Consider the following 16,954-nt stretch of genomic DNA (forward strand, 5'->3'; position numbering starts at 1 on the left):
ATATATATTATTTAAATGCCCGTCATGTTATACACATTTCATTTCTCACTCTCAGTCTTGTATTTTTACAATTATTCTTATCACGATTATTATTATTATTATTATTATTATTATTATTATTATTATTATTATTATTATTATTATTATTATTATTAATATTATATTATTTAATCGTCCTCGTATGTATAACGTTGCCTATTATATAATATTTGGTTATGTGTTTGCCTATATTACTAGTTATTATTATTATTATTATTATTATTATTACTACTAGTTATTATTATTATTATCATTAATATCACTATTAACTATCATTATTAATATTACGTTGGGTCGGAAATGACAAAGAATGTCCCCCCACTGTGCCAGCTAGCCAAAAACGCGACAAAAAAACGAGAAATAAGAAATTCCTCTACCCCCTACAATTTGCACACACGCCGTAAAATCGAGATGATGATGTGCTAGTTACATTATTATTATTATTATTATTATTATTATTATTATTATTATTATTATTATTATTATTATATACATACTTACATATAGAAGAAATAATTTTTTTGTACGGTTTGTTATGTTATTATTTTTAAAAGATACAACCCAATTGTTCTTAATTTAAATGTAAATCGTATTTTTTGTTTGTTTTTTAGTTATTTTTTTTTGTTGTAAAATGCTTTTTAATAATATTTTCAGTTCACATTATACATACCCTCGAGTTTTTGGTGTTTATTTTCTTATTTTATACGAATGCCCTATTATTAATGTAATATCCCGATATGCTCCTTTTTTCAATTACACCTTACACACGTATGCATAAGTGCAGTCTGCATGCAATGTATGCGTGTGATCTGGAGTGAAAATGAAAATTGACGAATTGCTCGTGTTTTATATTCAACAATTGCTAAATGTCTATTCGGAGAAATGAGTTGGATAAATTTTTAATAACTTGTGTTGAAAAATTTCTCCGTTCCCAAGTCAATTACTTACGCATATACATTTATGTATGTATGTATATACTATATATACATATATATTAGATCTTTTTTATAATTCTGTCAATTTTTATTTTCGATGATCAACAATAATACTTTTCCCCATTCCCTGTTTGCACTCCTTAAGCTTTACACATTCCAAAGTAATTTATTATTCGTAGCGTATTTGTGGGTTTTTTTTTCTTTGTTGTATATGATTAGAACATTGTCAGTATTATTATACTTGCTATCAGTGGTTTTCTTGTTTTTTTTTTCTTTTATTCTCTTGTAATATCTACATGCGTAAATATATCGGTTGTGGCGTCTTTGTTGTAAGAAAGAAAAAACACACTATTCACAATATTTCAAGCTACAGATTATATACATATACATGCAAAAATTTGTTGCTTAATTGTTTTCTAGTGATCAGTAAACAAAAGCAGCAGCAGCAAAAAAAAAAAAATCAATAAATCTTTTTCATCGTCATTTTACTTGTGCACAAAATGCAAACCGGAATTAGATTTGAATTATTGAAAATTCATTCATTACGAATCAATCAATTCGACAATATCGATCAATGCTCTATTTCCTTCGGCATATAAATCGCGATGATCTAACAAAATCCCCAAAAGTATATATGCACCTAGTGCCGTTCAAAGCATAAAACGTTATACGAAGTAGGTTGACAAAAGTCATAAAGCTATAAAAAGAAGAACGAAAAACGAATGAAATATGCGTCTTTCAGCAGCGGCTTCCATTCGTATTCAAAAAAAAATAAATAAAAAAAAAAGCTAATGTAGCTTATACCTGTAGTGCAAAAGGTAAGTGAACTACTTGAACGAATATGTATATACATATTGTGTATGCATACAATATATATGTATACATGACGTAAAGAGAAGAAAAACTCACTTTTCCGTAGGATTATCCGATTTGAAAATCCGGTCGTTTTCTGTATTTCGTATAAATAAATTAATTATGCGTTTATATTAACCGCGATTGAAAAAGAAGGAATAATTTTTATATTTTTTATACATTGATTTTAAGTTTGATTTATTTCGTGTAAATTATTAATGTAGATTTATTGTTTTTTCGTAGAGTTGAGTCATTTTTTTCTTTTTTTTTTTTTTTCTTTCCAAATATCGCGAAAAATTTTCCCTTTCAATTGAGCTTGAATAAAATAATTTACAAGAAACAAAAGCTTATGGTAGGTATAATACTGAAAAGAATTCCGGTGTGAGAAAATAAAACTAAAATAACAGTAATAACAATAACTGCAGACGCGGGGAGTCGTGAAACAGGAAACGTGCTTGCCAAGAAAAATATGCGAACGTTCGTCCCATCTTCGGATATTACACGTGGCTGTAGGTATAGACGTGTAACATTTTAAGGGATAAAACAGTTTGTGAAAGAGGGACTAAAATCACACGCCGATATACTCAACTTCACGTTTGTTATTCCAGGAGAACGATGAACGGACTTCCTGTCGGTGTAATTCTAAACCCTCTCTCTCTATCTCTCTCTCTCTCTTTCTCTCCTTCTATTTTTGTCTTGTACGTGAGAAAAATGTAACGAAAAGAATATCCAGTCCCGCAAAAAGTCGAGGAACGTATAATAAAACAAAGAAAAAGTTTTTTTTCTACATATCTTACATCAATTTTCAACGACAATGATTATTCTATTGATGATTACAATTAAAACGAGACGAACGGTATTAAATTTCACTTTCTTCGATGCAACTTTACCTTCTTAAAAAAAAATTCAACTATACCGGTTAAAAAATTTAATCGATCGATACTTTAACTATTTAATTTTATAATTAATCTCAGGCACGCGTTTCACGTTTCGCAGTTTCAGTTGAGCAGGGATGATTTGAATAAAACGATCTGTTTTACCCTGTCAAGAAAGGTAGTTGAATATTGAAAACCGGTTATAGAATATTGAATAAATGGGAATACAGTGGTTGTAGAAACTCCCCAAGCCTTAGTATTGAAAGAAAATTGAAAAGGATAGAAAAATCAACTTTGATTCACAACCAAACCCTGTACAACTGTCGGCACGATTTATCGATGCAGTTATCAATGAAAGACGCCACTTTCTCGATAGTGACGTATTTATATACGTAATAGTAAGTAGGACTAGACATGCACGCGAATCGTCTTATGTTTTTTTTTGTTTCTTATTTTATTAACAAAGTGCTTGTGTTTCAATCTTTCGTACGTCAGCTTCACGATTGGAACAGAAAGAAAAAAGAAAAGAATAGACTAGAACAAAAGAAAAAAAAAAAAAAAACAAAGAAGACAAACCAGAAAGAAAGAAAGAAAAGTACACTCGAAAAAATTCATCTCCTCATTTATTGTTATTTTATACCTAATTGACAACGCAACGTGCAGCGCTGGAGAATCAAAAATTCGATTAAATCATACCGTTTACATGTATGTTGCGTACGGTTTTAATCGACGAAGAAGGAAAATTTTCTTAGACTGTAAAAAGTTGAAAGTGAAAAATTTTTAGATTAAAAAGAGAAAAAAAAAAACAACAAAAAAGTGAAATTAAATGAAATCGATAAATCAATCCCCGTTACGAGGATGCCTGAATAGAACTATTAATCCGTTGGCCTGATCAGTCCATCGTCTTTAAACTGGTGTTAGATACTGTTTAGAAGTTGATAGTGTGGATAGATGATATATTTTTGTACATTCGCATAAATGGGACGCTTAAGTAATCATTGTAATTATAATATTGAACTGTATTAACGTGACGAAACGAAAGAGGGGGGGGGGGGGGGGGGGGAACACGAGAAAAAGAAAGAAAAGTGAAAAAAAAAAGAAGGAAAAGAATTTCGAAGTGAAGTTAGAAAAAGAAAGAAAGGAAGAAGGAGGAATGAAAGAAAAACGAAAAACAAGACGTCCGCGATACAACTATTATTATCATTATACCTATTATAAATACACGTATGTAGACTATAATTATATATACATATATGTATATATATATATATATGTATGTATGTATGTATAATATATACGAGCGTCTTGAGGACGCGACGCGCGGCGATTCTGGTAAATTGAATAATTAAATACACTCTTCCCGGGCCCAACTAATGTTACTTATATGAAAATGAAATGATCGATTAATTAACGGTCAATTAATCGGCTAATTATCACTTATGCCACTTTCTAACTGCAACATTGTGTATTGATAGTATATATATATATATTGTACGACCATGTGCGCATCATAGGTATAGTCATAAAGTATTGCATGCCTAGTAAACGTATACGTATACAGTATGTATATTGCATTGCGTACATAATTATGTAGTGATATATCTATAGATTAGTCTAATGACAAAGTCAACCGCTGATTGTGAACTTGAGCTTGCTAGTTAATTATTCAGGATAATTTTACTTCTAGCGTGTAATGATTTTTTGCTTTTCACGTGAGTGCAAATGCACTCTTTACTTGAGCTGTTGTGTAAACAAGTTGAAAATCGGTAATATCTATTGTAAAATTCAGATCTAAGATCGTTAAAAAATCTTCCAATGATTTCACGTTATGTGGTGTTGCGGAATTATCTCCGTGTGAAAAATTTCGCGTTCAATCAAATCATGAGCGATCAACTGTCTCGTAGTTACATAACCGGAATGATAAATAAATAAATAAATAAATAAATAAATAAATAAATAAACAAATGATTGTCGATCGAGAAAATTTACATGCCTATATAAGAATGACGTAGGTGGCCGCAGCAACTCTTCGGAGTTAATTGAAACTTCAAACTTTTCAAGTTCAGCTTGAGAATTTAATCCGGAAAAAGGAACGAGGAAACAAAAAGAGTAGATGGAATACAGGAAGTGAGAGAGAACGAGCCAAATAGCGCCAGAGAGAGGGAGAAGGGGGGAGAAGGAGTCAGAAGGAGGTAACATTTTCTTGTACCCAAGACACGTGGGCTTTGGCCATCTCACCCCGGTGTGAAGTGAGCTGTAGTAAACAGGGTATTGTAGTGCACCACCGACTTACGATGTTCGAAAGTTGCATGTCGAAAGCCAATATCCTTGTAGATTTGCGGTTCCTCAATCTAAACTTCCTCCATTCGATATCAGCTTTTCATTTTTCAATCCCCTCGATATTTCATATCGACTCCCTATCAATTTCTGCATTTTTCATATACAGACTCGTGCAACCTTCAGCAGGTTTTTAATATAGGGGTGGTTGGGGCAAAGTGGACCCCTTAAGAAAATAATGCCTGAAGTCAGAAGAAAATCTTTACTTTTCATATGAACAATTATATTTTATTATTATCTAGCTTTCTCGAGAACGAAGTAATCGTTAATTCAAGTTCGGAAATTTATTTGACTTTGACTTTGAGTTGAGAGTAAAGCACAATTTGAAACGTTTCGCGTTATAAGCTGTGCAATTATTCGATCAAATGATTTCCGAATAATTAATATTTAATACAAAGTTCAGGTGATTAATTTTATCCCTTGTTATTTAAAAAATCTCAGAGGTCCATTTTGCCCCCAAATTTTTTGAGATATCAAAAATTTTAAGGTGCCCACTTTACCCCACCCTTCCCTACTTGGAAATATGACGTATGGTGGCAGAAAGTACGCGACCCTTCTGTGAAACTCTTCTTTTTTAATCTTTGATCATTCTCCATTAACTTTGTGGATGGAAATGAAAGTCTCGCAGACATCACGAAGCTTCCTTCTTATTTCTGAGGTATCTTCGCGCAATTTGTCAAAAAATCGTCACTCGACACCACCTTTCTATTCTCGAATCTCAAAACAAGAATTTCGAACTTGAAAATCCAAGCTTAAACAGATCGTTTTCCGATTCGATCAACCGGTTCAACTCCGTAAAATTTCTCGTCACCAGAACTTTCAACAAAGCTATTAGGGTTCATCCTCATCCCTTGCGTAACGAAAAAATTCACAAAATTCGGAAAATTATCAATGAAGAAGTAGGAAATGAAATTTCACAACGACAAAAGCATCGTCATACCTACCACACTACGTATCAGATACAAAGTGTAATATTATTACATATTACTATTACATCCCCTGTAGATAACTCAACTTCTGACATAATTGACCTATTCTTGTAACGCCACATGTAGGATGTAGGTAGGATAGGTATATTAGGATAGATAGAATAAGTCGTAGGCTTTAGGCGGTAGCTTAAAATTTAGTATATCTATCGGGTTTTAGGCTAAGGGTTTTAGGTTACGTACCTAGTAAGGTATTAGACGCGTCGCTGATCTAAAACTAAATTTCTATAACACTTGACTATAAATCCATACAATACGTTAACCCTTGCGTTACTACGGCGATACAATTCCCCGAGACAAGCCCTTAACGATCGGTGATCGATATCGCGCTGAAATGATTTTATCATAAAATCTCCCTTCGATCATTTCGTCAGCCGATATTCACCCCTAAAATCCATCAAAGAACCATGCGATACGACGGTTCGAGTTAACTGATTTTAAAAAACTATACACGACGAACGAAACCAAAAAACACACACTCACACACACACACACACACACACACACACACATACAGACACAAATTGAATGCTTTAATTGCCGGTAAGACTGAAAAATCAAAGGTTAATGAAAAAATAATTGAAAACAAAAAATAAGAATGAGAAAGAAAAAAACTAAGCTTGTGTTGTTTGTTGTATTATAAAATCTTGTCGCGGTATTATATAGATTGGAAGAAAGATAAAGAGAAAGAGAAAGAACAACATAAAGTTTTTTTTGTAAGAAAAATTTTATTCTTTTTTAAAAACCAAACAGTCGTAGTTACTGTGTTATTATTATTATTATTATTATTATTATACATGTGTAGTAAAACGACCAAATATTGTATTGTGTGGTCAGAATTTTTGTTCACATACATTACATACGTAGTTGTGTGTGTGAAACACACTGTGTGAACGATAAATATTGTTGTAAAATAAAATGCATTGAGATTAATGATACAAACAAAGGAAAAAACACAAAGAGACAAAAAAAAAAAAAAAAAAATTCTAAAGACTGGAAGATGACGAGACGAAGAGGAAAAAGAACAAGAACAAAAACAATACACTTCATATCTTTAAGAATGAGAAATTGTGTGACATTGTTGTGTTTGTTAACTCTGTTAACAATGATAACAATAATAATAATAATGATAATAATAATAATAACGACGAGGATCACGATGACGATGAGTTGGCGAAAATTTGTTTCTTCGCGACAAATCGCGAGGATATATCTTTCTTCTTTGCTAAAAATATCGTGTATATAACAGAAGTGAACATTATATGTACGTGTATAATACATATATATAATATATATATATATATATACGTATGTATATATATATATACATATATGTACACGATGTAAATATAATTGTGAAATTAAGTCGCGGTTACGATGTGTTACGTATATGATAGGTATATATATGTATAGTATCTTAAGGAGTTAGGGGTGCATGTTAAGTAGAAAAGAAAATGAAAAAATCGAAAAAAATTAATTATGCAATAAGGAGGAAAAAAGAAAGAAAATACACAAAAAACAAACAGCGAAACAAACTCTGCTTGATATCGAGCATACGATTTATGAAGTGGAGACGTACAGAGTCATGTTCATTACTAATGGGTATCCAGTGGCTTGGTATTTTGTTTTTTATTTTTCGGAATCAAAACTGGAACGAGTTTTCTTTCTAATCGTGAAGTAAATTTTATCTGTATGATGACTGGTGACGCAAGTGACAGCAGAAACAAACAATACGTTGATCATAAACAGGTAAAATTCAATTTTGATTACAAAAAAAAAAAACCAATTAATAATTAGACACTGAGAACCCCTTAATGAACATTATGAAAATACCTAAAGCTGCTTGTATTAACGTGTCAGTGGATTTAAAATGAACACATTGCATTAAATCTCCGGATGGGAGAAACGATTATTACATAAAGGAGAACGAAAAAGGGCGCGAGCGAGTAGGTATAAGGTGAATAAAAAAAAAAATGAATAAGAAAAGAAAAAAAAGAAAAAAAAATGGGGTTTGAGTAAATACCTCGAGTATCAGTAATCGTATCGTGAAGTAAACGTAAAGTAATATTAATGTAAACTAATGGTCAAAGTTTCCAGTATTCCATGTCCGTATATTGTATTTAATTATTGTGAACGTTTCAAGAGTAACACCCTTAACTTTTAATATTTAGTCAAGTATAATGCATTAAATTATACATGTAATATAATATTCCATATTGTAGGCGTCAAGGGTTTATTGAAAGTAAACGTATAAGTCGAGTGTTTTTTGTCGGCCATTTTGTCGAACCACCCACCCGCCATCTTGTTATTACATTATAAGCGTAACCACTTAACGATTGATTGATTGATTGATTGATTGATTGATTGATTAAATGTCTAGTCATGGCCTCTTGAATCTTTGCTATTTCGTATATATATCACGTCTATAATATAAATGAATAGTTATATAAAATATATATTTATAATGATATAATATAAACACGTAATAATGATAACAATATTGAATAATAATAACAACAACAACAACAACAACAACAACAATAATAATAATAATAATAATAATAATAATAATAATAAATACCAGTAATAATTGATGAAGCTAATGATGAAGATTATCGTAACCTAATTATTATACTCTGTATAATCTACTCATATCTATAAATTATTATTATTATCACATACTTATGAGGATAATTAATATTTTAGGGGTTATTAAAAGTCGAAGTGGCTGAGAGACGAAAAAAGTGTTGTTTGACAAGTTTTACATAGTTAGAAGTTGCGAGTTTATATAAGTCAGATCCCTATAATTATCCTTGTGAGGTCGGATTGTCATATATGTATTTTTTTAAATTTTGAAACTAAATAAATAAACCTGGGAACAGAAATATTTGTAGGTATACATTATATATTTACCATATGTGTATGTAATAACTATTATAACTATTGCCACTGTTTTACTGTAATAATAATATTAATAATAATAATAATAATAATAATAATAATAATCAATTTATTAATAACGATAAAAATACTAATAATATACTGATCTAAAAACTCAAATTTGAAAGGATAATACGATAAAGTATAAATTAAGACGCGATATAAATTTAAAAACAAAAGAGAAGAAAAAAATGAATGAAATTGATAATAATTATGTCAAAAAGTTGACCCCAAATATTTCAGGCTAATTTGAAAAATTTTCAATCCAACATAATGCTTATTACGTGAAACTTCGGCGCATTACAGAGTTGCGTCCATGATATGTAATAACAATTTCAATTATTCGTACCTGCGTACGCAAACAATCAGTTTCAAATTGCAAAAAAAATGCAATAATTGAAACATTGAAATTGAACGAAGAAGGAGAAATAAAAATGCAAGAAAATAGAACAGCATTGCCGTAAAAGCGGCAAATTTCGTCGACCACTGTCGCATGTCGCATAAACAACAAATGTTCCACTATGCAGGCAACTCTGCATACGCAGGTGTATAAAAATTGTGTGACGTGTAAATATGACGGGGCTGCGAGACAGTTGCCGATTATGTTTCACTCTCACAGCCCCTGTATTTAAGAAGCTACAGTGGATGCGCGGAATTAAGTAAACGTACGAGGCCGTAAAATAATATTTAAATCAAAAATTCATTTTAAATTTCAATCGAGTAGGTATACACGTGTAAAATTTTTTCTAACCCTTGATATATATACATATATATATATATATATATATATACGTATATATGCAAGATTGAAAATATCACAGATTATGCGTCGGAATTTTATTATACGAACGAAATGCAGGGGTAAGGGGTAAGGAGGAAAATAAGAGATGTGGAAAAGTGAATGAAAAGAAATACGAATTATATGAACGAACGAGTTGCGAAAAGTATATAAGTATATTCATGTCAATTAACCTAGGGAACATCAAAATAAAAAAAAAATAAAAAACAAACCGTAACTTTGAAAACTGATAAATTTGTGAGAATATAAACGCGGGGTTCAAAAACGATCATTATTGTATAGTTTACACTCGTGATTTATGTAATTCTAAGAGGAAAAAGAAACAAGAAAATACGAAACTTGATAGGGGGAGAGGAGAGCAAAGACGAGAAAAGATAAAGAAAAGCAAAAAAAAACAAAATATATATTGGGAACGACTAGAGCTAAGAGAAAGATTGTGAAAAAGGAAATGCAAATGAACCGTGTAAAGAAAATGAAAGAAACAAAAAAAAAAAAAAAAAAAACCACAAAAAACTACTACTTTTCATAGCCACATGCCAGTTTTCTACTTATATAGACTTTTACCTAACCACTTCAAGCTAAAACTAACGTATAATAATATTAACAACAATAACGATGATCCATTAATCATTAATGATAACAATAACAATAATAATAATATCGGTGATTAGGTAAACTTGATAACAATTATGAAAAACACCGTAGTTCTATAGCTAGGTGTTTGTTCCAAGTATAATAATAATAATAATAATAATAATAATTAGTATCCCAGCCGGGGGGTTGAATTTACCATAATATAATAATTGTTAGCCGTTAGTGAACCGTATGGGTATAATATGTATATTATACGTAACATATAATGTGTCATATGCACGTGAAAGCTATAATCTAATAGCTATACGATATACCTAAATCATACACAAAGAAAGTGACGTTCGCGTTAGAAATTGCAACGCGTGATTTCGATTATACGTTATATGTATACTTACCATCGTTTTATCCCAGTTTTTATAACCGCGACAAAGTTATTGCCATATCGTGTAAAAAGGCGAGATGACATCAACTCTTTTTCGAAACTTGATATACCTACACGTGGATGTGAGCGAGTTTTGACTCCGAAAGGTTTTCGATATTGGCCAATGCTTGATAACGCGGCGTATAAACTGAGAATTGTATAACGGCGAAATACAGTGTAATGTAATTAATGTGTTTTGGCCTACGTGTATATAGGTATACATATACATATATAGATATGCATATGTATATACACATATATGTATATACGAATGCGACCAGTCGTTTATACTTACTTAAAATAAGTTCGAATCGCTTGCATATATATTGTTAGACACGTACGAAATGATGCGAAAAGTTTAGCTTGCCAATAAGGATTGAGAGGGAAAATGGTCGAGGAAAATAATGAGAACGAAAAGAAGCGACAAGTGTATGGGAGGTGGTAAAATTAGGGACGCGTATTGAAGACAATGGAAATATTTTTAAATTAAGAATGCAATTGTTGATCGGTGAACAGGAAATTGCGCAATATAGTTTCTTGCGACCATATTATACGATACAACATTAATCTGTATAATAATCAACTGATAATATTGCGATAATATTAGTTATTGATATATATATATACATACATATATATATATATATAAACATAAATCCATATATATATATATATATATATATATATATATATATATATATATATATATATATATATATATATGATATATGAGATATGATATACTGTATGATAATAATAATAATTATTATTGAATGTATTTGTCAAATGTTTGTATTTTTTAATTAACTGCATTTTGCTCATGTTAGATGATTGAATTGAATTGACGGTAATTCGTGTTGTTGAATTGAGTATTGAAAAAGTAACAAAAGAAAAAAAAAAAAATGAAAAAAAAACAACATATACTATCTAGTAATTATGTATTTGGAATTGTCGAGATTTCCTCTGCAATCGATTATTAAACGTTCAATAATTCGTTTCGTTTGTATAAAAAAAAAAAAAAAAAAAAACCGAAGGTACCTAAACAAAAAAGCAAAAAAAAAAAAAAAAAAGTGAAGAACCCAATATCTTGCCCAAAACGCCCAACCCTGTGTAATATTATAGAACGGACTGTGATGTTTCAAATTACGTTTTTCCGAAATTAAACAATGGAATAAGAAGAAGAAGAAGAAGAAGAAAAAGAAGAAGAAGAAAATCGAATAAAATTTTCAAAACGAGTTCAAATTTTTTCCGATATTTTCAACAGGTATATTTACACATATATATTTATTTGTCGAAAAAGATCTGATAAAAACATCTGTTCATTTACATTCCCTCGAGAAAAGAAATCAAGAGTCCCCGAAATTCACAGAAGAAAAGCTGATATTCCTGTAAGAAAATGTGGAAATTGAATAGTTCGTAAGAAGAAAAGTTATAGATATATTGCGTAACGGGGGGGGGGGAGAAAAAAAAATACAAGAAACAAAATATGAAAATAGAATGAAAAAAAAAAAAACGTACGAACAAGTAAACGTATTTATTCAACAAATAAAAAATGCCGAATGATGGAATGCTTTTAATCCATTGCATGCACACAAATGGTAACGATAAATTTCAAAGTTAAAAACCCGATACACTCTTGTAGTTGAAAAAGAAATAAAAACGTGCAACCATAAAACACTAATTATTACACACAATTCACTTACTTATAGCAGAACCAAAGTTAGAAGAAAAGAAAAATGAATGAAAGAATCGCCAATAAAGTAAATGAAAAATTAGGTATATTCAAGAAAACAAAAAAAAAAAAAAAAACAAAAAAAAAAAACACACACACACAAACAAATTATGAAATATTTGAAATGTTTATTGATGCAATGTTGTTAAGTCTAGTCTTCTGCGCGTACGTCGTATTTAACCGTCTCAACTCACACATACATACGTACATATAATATTATAATAGAAGCCATATTACCGCACGCACTAAAACTGTAATATTAATTGAAATGTGAGATAAACGATACTGCATAATGATAAATGTTATCATACTCAAGTGAATGACTCAAAACTAATTAGCATTACCATAATGGTATACGAATAATAATAATACTAATAATAGTAATAATGATTAATTAATATTATTAATTACTAATCATTTAATATCGTAACATGTGAATGTGTTAGCTAGGTCTCCTTCAAATGATGAACTGTAACTGAACACCAAATGCTGTAACGTATTCCTTGTAACAATTTAACAATTTAACAATTTAACAATTTAACAATTTAACAATTTATATTAATTAAATTCCGTAATACTATATAAAGATATATATTATACCCATCACTTATAACGTGATTATTAATTGACCTTATCTCACGCACATACCTGCATTATAAATATATGCATGAATAAAATACACACATATTTGGAACAAGCAGCGAAATAACCATAAATTATACAAGTTCTTTATTCATAGTTATAAACAATTTCATTCGAATAATCGATCAAATTTGGAACAATTGCAGATATTGATTAAAATCCAACGACCATGTAACGCTGGTATATAAAATAAAAATGTGGAACACCGATCCTTAAGTTAAATTAGTCCTGAGAAAATTTTTTAAAACTGTTTGGAACTTATTGATTAACCCAATATTATCGCAGACTTTTTTGAAAATTTCAACAGTTTTTTTAAATCTAAATATCATTCAAATATTTTTACAACAGTCCCCGCAAAACTGATTGTTCATCGATAATCTCTTTTCTTTTCACTCAAGCTTTTTCAACGTTATAAAATTTTAACTCTCGTAGTATACATGAATGAATTTGAATTGTCAGATAAAATTCCTGCCGAAAACATGAAGATATTATTGCCTCGTTATATGAACCGTAAAAAGATTTAATAATAATAATAATAATAATAATAATAATAATATGAAAATATATATTTGCATTTACTATAATTATATCCATATACATATATATATATATATATATATATATATATGTATATATGTCTTACTTTCTCTCACATATCACGAATATGCTTTCACATTTTTTATAAAGCAGCAATTCATCAACACATCTTCACTCTGCGTTGTGCTTTCTGATTTATCGAGTAATATTTCCATGTTTCATAAAAACGACGAACGTTTTTGTAACGCCGGAAGAGATTTGAAACGCGAACTGTAAATCGTTTAAATATACAGTTGCGGAATGGAAATAATCGGTATAAAAATTTTGCGGGGAATTTCCGGTTTCCTCTGACCCTCCATCTAAAATTTATAAAGGATAAAAATGATATTTCTGCACAGAATTTTTAAAGATTCGTTTTACGGTCGGATACTTATTTCCGGTGTACGTATTAATGGTCGGAAAATTTTCCGGTTTCAATGGAAAAAAAAGAGAAATTACGTTCTTACGAATCTACGTCAGAGCGTTGATTACTCATAACGTAACGCAGTGTTAAGATGTTGAGAAAACCATGGTTTAAAGAGTTGGTAGTTGGATTTCATCTCTCCGTTATTAAAAATCTAAAATAATCTCACATTAGTTTTTAATAATCTATTCCCGCGATCACGTTTTTTTTTTTCTTTTTTCTCTTTTTCTGGCCATTTATCGGGAATTTTAACTCGTAATCTGACAAATTATCGTAAATAAATGCACAACGTGAGATAAAAATTATAAAATCGACGCGAGAGGTCTTACTATTCGATAATGCAGTTAGGACGGTGTATTTATCAATGCGATATTGATCGTTTCAACGTTATCATTTTTTAAATAATTTCGCGCTTGCCAAGAAAACCGAAAAAGTACGATCATGCATAAACTAGATCCAGACTTATGCTTGTAATTGTAATTGAAGACACACTCATGCTACAAAAATTATACTCATAACATGATTATTAATATAGACGTAAGAATAATCGTATAATCGCATATTGAATAATATTACGGCATGATGAAAACATGATGATAGGTGATAAGTGAATGATGACGAGATAAGCTAATCCTATATCTATCATATAGGAATGTTTTTGTTAATTTGTTATCGAAAGAGCCCCCCTCCCCCCCGAATCCTTGGGCTCTTGGTATGATAATTTTATTTTTTCTATAATGCGTAATAATATTAATAATAATAAAAATAATAATAATAATTTATGTGAAGTAATACACGCATACCTTATATTACCGTTTATAACCGGCCGAGGCGCAACCCTAAACGACGAGGTGCGAAATTAAAATACACGCGATGTATATTCGCGGTCTTGCAAGAAATGAGTATATAGATGCGTCAAATTGTAACTTATTCATCCTCGAGCGTATTTTCTGGGATATATATAAAAATAATAGCACGTGTATTAGACTATGTATTGAGTAGCGTTTCTATAAGTTAAGCGTAAATCATCTCATAATATACGGATATATACCGCGTATATTGTTTGTTTAAATAATATGTGCGGAATATCGATAGATTTTAAGATTTCCCGTCAACGGTATAATCTCTGAATTCATTATTTTTCCTCTAAACTCACCGTTTCACTTGAGTTTCATACATGTTATATGAATTATACATTATATTTGAATTAATTAATATCGTATTTTATCTTCTCGGTAGATTAGGCGGCAGAATTATATAGTTATTGGGAATAATTTTGCCGCAAGCAAGTGTGTAGTTTAGCAATAGTGGAGGTAGCGCATAGCGAAAGAATCCGGATCGATCCGGTTCTTGGATAAAGTGAAAAATTTTCAAGGCTTGGCTAGATTTTAAAAAATAAATAAATAAATAAATAAATAAATATCTCCTCCGCATAAATTTATATCGATAATTTACAACTTGTAGCTTCTCTATCTCGTATATGATCGTGAATCGAAGCGATAAATTTTTTCCACAAGCTTTTATAATCATATCGTTGTCGAGATGCTTGCTTGTTCGAAAAAGTTTGTTCGAAATTTTTTACATTTTATTTTACATCGAAATTGCCAAACCAAATTTGGATATTGCAAATACCGATAAAACAGAAACAACGCTATGCAGACTCGACGGGGACCAGCTTTTCAATTATTCATATTTTTGGGGTACACGTTGATACTTATTACGCTATAATGTCGGAACAAAGAATTTTCATTATAGTCGACGTACCCTGATCGCTGAGAATCGCTTTCTAATTTACGAAATACGAGATAGAAATTCCATTGCTTACTTCGTTTTACATAATATATAATATACATAGAATACGCATTATTCTATTATTACATAACACATTATTATACATTAGACATTCTTTTCACCGGTGAAAAAGTTTGATGAAAAAAAAAAAAAAATGAAAACGCAAGAAAAAAAAAACACTTTTTAAACGTCTCACCTTATAATAAATTATTCTACCGCCCCTCTAAGACTGAACTGTTTTTTCTTAAATTTAATATCGCTAGCTCGTGTATAATGAAGAAACCGTATATTATATTAAATCACTTTTTTGTAAACACTTTTCGATTTCACATGATTTACGAACGAACGCACGCTGCGTAACAGCGGCGAAACGCTTGATAAATTATTTCAAATATACTCCGAAGAGAGCCTGAATGGCCAATGGACGTAATATCGATTCCATGCAAAATCGCGATTGTCGTTCACATATATTCGCAATTTATCGGCCATCAGTCGAGCTCCGATTTGTGCGAAAGTGAAGAGGAAAATTGAATTAAAGAAAAAAGAAAAAGAAAAAAGTAACTAAAAACAATCGCTACGAGGTATAGTAGACATGTCATGATCCGAATTGCGTAACGTTGAACCCTTGAATCAAAATTGTACCCAGACTTTGGAAATCACGCGCGATTAAGCTTCAATTTGTATGTTAACTATGTATTATTATACAGTAATATCCAGTGATGTGTATATTTAAAATGAAAAAAAAAAAAAAAATCATAAAGTTGCAATTAATATGTAAGTAACGATTAATGTTTATAATACGTCTGAAACCGGCGTAAGAACCTCGGTTTAAAACAATCACATATATGTTGACGCACCAATTACGTATTGACGAATGATTGGAAAATGAATGAAAAATAGACGAAAAATCCAAAAAATATAAGTTATAATAATAATAATAATAATGATAATGATAATGATAATATTAGTAACAACAATAATAATAATAATAATCGAAAAAGGACAAAGAAA

General features: G+C 30.3%; 1 protein-coding gene across 1 annotated transcript in view; it reads left to right on the plus strand.

The window, feature by feature from the left end:
* LOC124412232 (brain tumor protein) overlaps positions 1-8,538 on the plus strand; it is a 158,390-nt gene extending 149,852 nt beyond the window's left edge. Inside the window, exon 3 of the transcript XR_006929775.1 lies at positions 7,975-8,538. The gene's annotated coding sequence lies outside the window, so the exon portion shown is untranslated. The remainder of the gene's footprint in view (positions 1-7,974) is intronic.
* The last annotated feature ends 8,416 nt before the right edge of the window (positions 8,539-16,954 follow it).

Source organism: Diprion similis, chromosome 11, assembly GCF_021155765.1.
Source record: "Diprion similis isolate iyDipSimi1 chromosome 11, iyDipSimi1.1, whole genome shotgun sequence".
NCBI lineage: Eukaryota > Metazoa > Arthropoda > Insecta > Hymenoptera > Diprionidae > Diprion > Diprion similis.